This window comes from Mugil cephalus, chromosome 6, assembly GCF_022458985.1.
Source record: "Mugil cephalus isolate CIBA_MC_2020 chromosome 6, CIBA_Mcephalus_1.1, whole genome shotgun sequence".
NCBI lineage: Eukaryota > Metazoa > Chordata > Actinopteri > Mugiliformes > Mugilidae > Mugil > Mugil cephalus.
The window spans coordinates 19,131,886-19,138,873 of NC_061775.1; positions in this window are offsets into that span (position 1 = coordinate 19,131,886).

The window sequence follows — 6,988 nt, forward strand, 5'->3', positions numbered from 1 at the left end:
TTGTCGTCGTCGTCCGTAAAGCACTAATTTGTCTGTGTTCTTAGGGCCAGTGTCCATGTAGGAGACCCATTTAGACAAACACTACCTGGGCTGATGTCGCCTCAATATTTATACATAATGCTCTTTCCTCCATCTGTTTAGTGAAGTGCACCAGTCCCCTAAATGTGCAACGATGGTCATTATGGCCAAACGGTTAAATTAGGCATTTGGCAAATGGACAAAATCCTAAATGGCCTAAAACAGGAAGATTTAAGTCTGATTTAATTTAGTGATAGGAAAAAAAGGTTATGTTTTTTTAAGTTACTGGTTTCAACTGTATATTAGTACATGTAGTTTACCAGATAAGTGAAGTATTTTTGATTTTCTGATCATTTAAAGCAAACTGTAGATACTAAGACACTGGACTGAGCAGTTTTTCGACTTAATATTCTGAGGTTTTCATGGAGAAATGGTGAAACGTAAAGTCTTGACGGTGACCTTTTTGGAGGTAAATTCTCAGTCAACGTTTCCCTAAAGACCTGATGGCCTAAGGCACATCTGCTCTCATCCCTCAACTTTACAAATTAAAGCCAAAGTGGCCTTATGGCTTATTGGTGCTTTAAGCTACTTGGTGTCACATACTTGATTTAATAACTGGACGCACACACATCAGCGTCACGCGCGGCCAGCTCCGCGTCGTCCTGCGCCAAAGTAGCTTACTTCAGGCTTAGCCGCCAACCTTCTTCTCCCGCTTTCCTCCTCCGTCATTACTGGTCCCATCATCAGTGATGCAGCAGAGAGGCTGCCTGTCCCAGTCTATCTTGTTAGGGCAGATTAAGCACTAATATACAGGCAGAGGAGAAGCCTCTTCATCTAAAGCTGTACACACAGGCTCCTGAGCCTGTCCTTCCTGTCTGAGACTGCCTGACATCTTAATCTTTATAAAATACTGACTACGGGAGATCTCGCTAAGTGCTCGCTCCGTGGGTCATTAGGCCCATAAAGAGTCACTGGAGACTTTTTTTAGGTCCTCTGCCCAGACGCATCGCTGAACACGTGGATTATTCTGCCCTAAAAACGTACGATAAATGGATTGGAGTCGGATTTTTCTCCACTTTCAATTAGAAATCGTCAGACGCTGGATAGAGGAGAAAATAGAAAGCATAAAAATCAGGTCTCATAGTGACAATAATGTTTTCACATATTCTCCAACATCTCTTATAAAATATATGCAACATTTATATTTTGGTATGTTAAACCAGATGCAAAAATATACTCAGCACAAAATTTATGGACAATCGCAACCCAAAGCTCTTCTATCTTTCGAGGGCAGTTTCAAACATAGATATATGACTAGTAACGTCAATCACATGTCTCCACACATTGTTATATATATTTTTCTCCCCTGTAGAGAGGTCAGTACACCCAGTGGTGTCATCTCACATCATCTTTAAGTTGCATTGTCAGAAAAACAAAATAATAGTCATCAACACTGTGACTGAACAGATTCGTCTGCAGCATGTGTATTTGGGTTAAATTAGTGATATAGGGTGAAATGCACCGATCAGCCACAACATTAAAACCACTGACAGAAGAAGTAAATAACATTGACCACCTTGTGACAATACAATGTCTGCTGGGAAACTTTTGGACCTGGCATTCATGTGGATGTTACTTAGCCATGTACCCCCCACCTAGACCAGGTCCGGCACCCCTACCCCATAGCAATGACACTCTTTGATGCAGCCATCTCCTGCAGGAACGGTTTAGGATCAACTAAAAACACACACACACACACAAAAACAACAAAGGGTGTTGTCCTGGCCTCCACATTCACCGGATCCAAAATTGATCAACTATCTGTGAGATGTCCTGGAACAAGCCTGATCCACAGAGGTCCCTCACATTAAATCATATGACCCAAACGAAAGGCTCATGTCCATTCTCTGATGAGTCAGAACTGTTCTGGAGGCACAGGGGAGACCTACACACTATTAGGAAATGTTATGCCTCTATCGGTGTATATTGCATGCTGAAAGTTTACAAGGCTTTTAAACAGGTTTAATAGGTGCACAAGGCCATATGGACCGTAGGGTAGCAGAAGATCTTAAGTCTTGCACCACTTTAGTTGAAGTATGTTACCAACGCACCTTCTTCTGACTGATAAAGTTTCTTGAAGATGTAATTTAGACATCCATGTTTAACCCCATCTCCCCGTCAGTCTTTTAGAACTGAAGAATCCACTTTGAAGAAACGTCTTCGGGATAATCTACATGCCTCGCTGCCCTCATTTCGGCTTGTTTTTCTTCTATAAAATTCAAAAGAAGAATCAAATTCCTCCTCACTTTGTAAAGACGCGTCTGGGCTGCGGTTCCGCTGGTTTCCACTGGAGGGCAGTGGAGCACCGCGTTCGTTCAGAGGAGCAGGAAGAGCTCAGCAGGTCAACGTGCTGCTCCTCATCCATACTGCTGCAGACCGTCTGCCTTTGTGTAAGTGAAGAACCACATTTTGAAGTAGGATAAACCAGATTTTTATTTATTTATTTTTTATTATTATTATTTTTGTCTAAATCCATGTTTGAGTGAATTTGAAATTTACTGAAGTGCTTCACTTTGTGTCACTTTGGTTTTGATATCTGCGTGGCCTTGTACGCAGCTGGAAAATCTGTTTCCCTTAAATCATAATAATAATAATAATAATAATAATAGTGATAATAATGAATGCTAATGCAATCTTCATATATTATTATATGGTCTAAGGCCAGTCTTGGTGTACTGCTGGAAAGAAATGGAGGAATAATGTACGTACGTAGGACAAATACAAAGCTATATACATTTTTTTAATTGTTTCATATTGAAAACTTCCACAAAACAATGTAAAACAATATTAAAAAGAGACTATCTAGATAGATAGATATTAACCTCCTGAAACCCAGTGTCCTCATACAGGGACGTCATGTTTTAGGCTTGCAGCAGCTTATTCTGCTTCATTTAGGTCTGTTGTCTGCCATGTAGCGGTTGTTTATTTATGCTTAATAACTGTGCTAGTTTAATATGACATGAGAATTTAACAAATTCACAAGTACTCGTTTGAGGACGTTGGGATTTCATCGTTTCCAAATCTGCTTTTGCATTAAAATTACATTAACAGGTGTCAAAGTTTTTATATTTTGGTGCTTAAATCGTAGAATACAGTGAAATAAATCCCAAAGATGATGCTTATTTTTCTTATTTCTTATTATTTTTCTACTTCTTAGGTTTCTACTTCTTAGGTCCTACTAATCCCAAATACCTAATACCTTAATCTTATTTTGAAGAAATTAAGATGCATTCCAACCAAATGCTTGGGTCTCAGGAGGTTATACATAATAATTGGTAAATTTAGGAAATACATTATTCTTCAGAGATACGATGCTATGATTTATCACTATTTCCGTCATTGTTTACCCCTCTGTCACTCCTCCTATACAACATATACCACATTGGCAGCTCGCTGATGGCCACACAGTAACACACGCTCGGGGTTTGCAGTATTTCAGGGCCACAGACACCCTGCCTCTTTCCTCTTTCGCCTCCCCCCGAAGGACTTTATTTCTCTGCGAGGTCATGTCCTTACCCTGCTCTGCCGCAATAAGCTGAGAGTGAAAAAGTGGCAGAGAAAGAGAAGAAAGAAATACAGAAGGAGGAGAGGAAGGGAGAGCGGTGTGAATCTTGGAGGGAAAAGAATAAGAAGAACCTTTAGTCCTTGAAGGTGTGGGTCTCTGCACTAGTTCGGAGGTCAGCGGCAGCAGCAGCTGTCCTGCTTGACCGACTCTGATGAAGCTGCAGATTCTCGCCTTCATGAATCATCCCACTCCATTCTCCTTCTCCTCCTCCTCCTCCTCCTCCTGCTGCTCTGCTCCCACCTGGACTCCTTTTCACAAAGAGAGGGGATTCCTCCTCTTAGGCCTCTTTCTTCAGCACTGAGGCAATCAGACTGTTGAACACGCAGAGGGAGATGAGACATTTTAAATTAGTGTTAGGAGAGGGGGAGAAGGAGAGAGAGGAAGAGGGAGAAGGGGAAAATGACATTTTTCATTTTCTACAATAAAAGGTACTACATTGAATTCTCGGAGCATGACAATACGGAGGAGTAAGTAATGGAATAGGAGCAGACGTGGTGTCTGTGTGTTAGTGGATAATGAGGAATTTAAAGATGTACGGTCCTCTGCTGCCATTCAATCAGGCTCTCACCCTGTCGCTGGCCCTCGTCTCAGCGCTGTCACAATACTGACTGCACGGGGACTCGGAGCTTTCCCCCGCAAGAGGACACTCTCTAAAATTATTTATCTGGTCGTTCAGAAGTGGCTAATCGAGGAAAGTGATTTCTTTTGCCGTGTCGTCAACATACCACCGTGGTTATCCGGGCAGCTCTGACTTTTAAGGTTTGTGGGGTTGATTACCGAACAGACAGACAGTGTCCCAGGTCGTCTTAAAAAACATGGACCCGAATAAGACACAACTTCATGTATATTACCAACAAGATAAATCAGGTTTACCGTCACTTACAGAGGGGTTAAATATTGTTTCCCATGTATACAGGCATAACCGTGACAAAAAACAAAAAAAAATAACTATAATGACATAGCAGAAGGAGCATACAGTGTATCTATATGTACAAAACTTTATAGCAGGGGAGATTAAGTAGGAACTATATGCGTTCTATATTAAATCCGACCTAGTGCTATATATAAGTATACATTATTATTATAATTTTGCATTCAATATTAAGCTATTCAAATGGGTTCAAATATTATTTTTTTATTTTATTTATTTCAAACGTGAAACAATAGGGTCTATTGGCTAATTATGGGGAAAATTTAAAATATATATATATATATAAAAAAATGTCTGATCAACCAAAGGTTTTGCGAACGCCCCCTGCAGTACCTCTGCAGACCCCTTTGGGGTCGCAGACCCCCTGTTGAAGACCTGTGCTGTACATGATTACAATGAATGTGTGATGCTATTAGGTACACTGGTAAAAAACACCTGAATGTAACATTTGTGCATCAAATCTTAGGTCATTGAAGGCTGTGGTTTGTAGCACTGTAGTACTAATGACTTATGTTGTGTTGTATATTGTGTACTGACTGTATGTTAGTATTATTTTAGCCAGAGCGCTAGGCTTAATAACAGGAACACTTGAGTATTTAATTCAGTCTATTTTAACATTCTGCAAAATGGTCATCTAGCTTGTGAGGAAAGGCTGCCCAACCTTGGAGCTAGCTAGCCTGACCCAGCTACCCCTGGCTGACAGGCTCTGTGGAGAACTTTATACTGTTTCTTTATTTCTGGTGAGTAAAATATATTATATTTACATCATTTATGTGTATATATGTGTATATATGCCATTTTACTGGGTCGACATTGATACTTCTGCGTGATATGTGGCGCTGCAGTGAGTCAGAGTGTTGATCCAAGTGAGTTTGTTGCTTTTAGTAATGGCAATCATCTTTTTATACGAGATACCTGTCGATGATGCAACGTCCTGTTTTATCGGTGTCCGGGTGACGTTATAAAGCGATGGCATCATGACGGTCGTATTAATAGGTGCTTTGAATAAGGTTGGAGGTCACTGAAGGCCTAGGTGGAAAATGAAACTGAACATTATAACAGTCATGAAGGAGGATTTAGTGCAAGACTTTTGTCTTAAAATGCGTTTGTTTTCTGTTGTGTACCTAATGACCTGAAAGTGAGTGTATGAGCTACGTCCTCCAAAATGTTCATACTGACATGGTATTGACTTTTGAGTATTTTTTGTAACGCTTTTTGGTAGTGATGTGGTAGAGATCAAAATATTGATACTTTTGATACTTGAGTCATTCGAGGTAATGTAGGAACACAGTGGAAAGTAACTAAACTACTGAGTTGTGGCAACACAACAAACCTTGTGAAACACAAACCCAGGTTAAACCACAACACAGAATATGAGGCATTTATGATTAGGGGGACAGAAAGGAAGAGCACAGAGTCATAATGAAGTTCTTAATAGTTAAACAATAATTTATTTTAATTGAAACATCATTTTCAAATGAGGCTGCGTTTAAAATAAATCAATTACTCTGATGTCTTGTATTCTTTATGAAGCTACGATTTGAATTAGCTACTTTTTTTTAGGTTTACCACACACATTAGGGTGTATTTACACAAAGTATCGGATTGGTATCACTGATACCAGCCTGATCGGATCGGAGAAGAAATCAGTGGTATGGAACATACCACTGAAAACACTAGTTTTTGTTTTTCCTTTGCTTCTTCCTTGGTTGTTCGTGTCTTGCTTCCTGTTTGTGTTTTTTCTCTGATTGGTTTCTCCTTGTGTGTTCCTCCCTCATTAATGTCACCTGTGTCTCATTTACCCCTCAGCATTGTGTTTGTGTGTATATAGTCCTGTCTGTCTTTCCTCTTTGTCACCTGTAAAGTCGTCAGTTGAGTTACACCCACTGAGTTATGCCTGTTTTGACGTTACCTCTGAGTTCAGAGCTTCTGTTTCATTTTCTGTCGCTACCTGGCCGGCCTTAGGCAGATGGGTCCCTCCATATGAGCTGGATACTACTGGAAGTAGTAGAAGTTCTTCGTGTTAAAAGGGAGTTTTTACTTTGGGTTTCAGACCAGATTTGGTAAAGAATCTTGAGACAATTTGTATCGTCATTGACACTATAAAACTGAATTTAAATTTGCTTAAAGCTGCTGCTTTGTGTTTGCATTTGGGTCAACACATACAGTTGAGTTACCGCCTCTTTGATGATGCTGCAGCATAAACTGAACATCAGAAAAGCCGTGAAGCTCACATTTAGTGCAGGACTGTTATATTATAATGTACCGAATGAACTGGCAAGTGACTGAATAGATACAACTGTATGGGATTAACAATGTGGTAAAACATGAGGACATCAGAAAGACACGATGACAGATTGAAACGGCCTCAGAAAATCATTCTGGCTACGTTCTGATAGAGGATTGTGTGAATG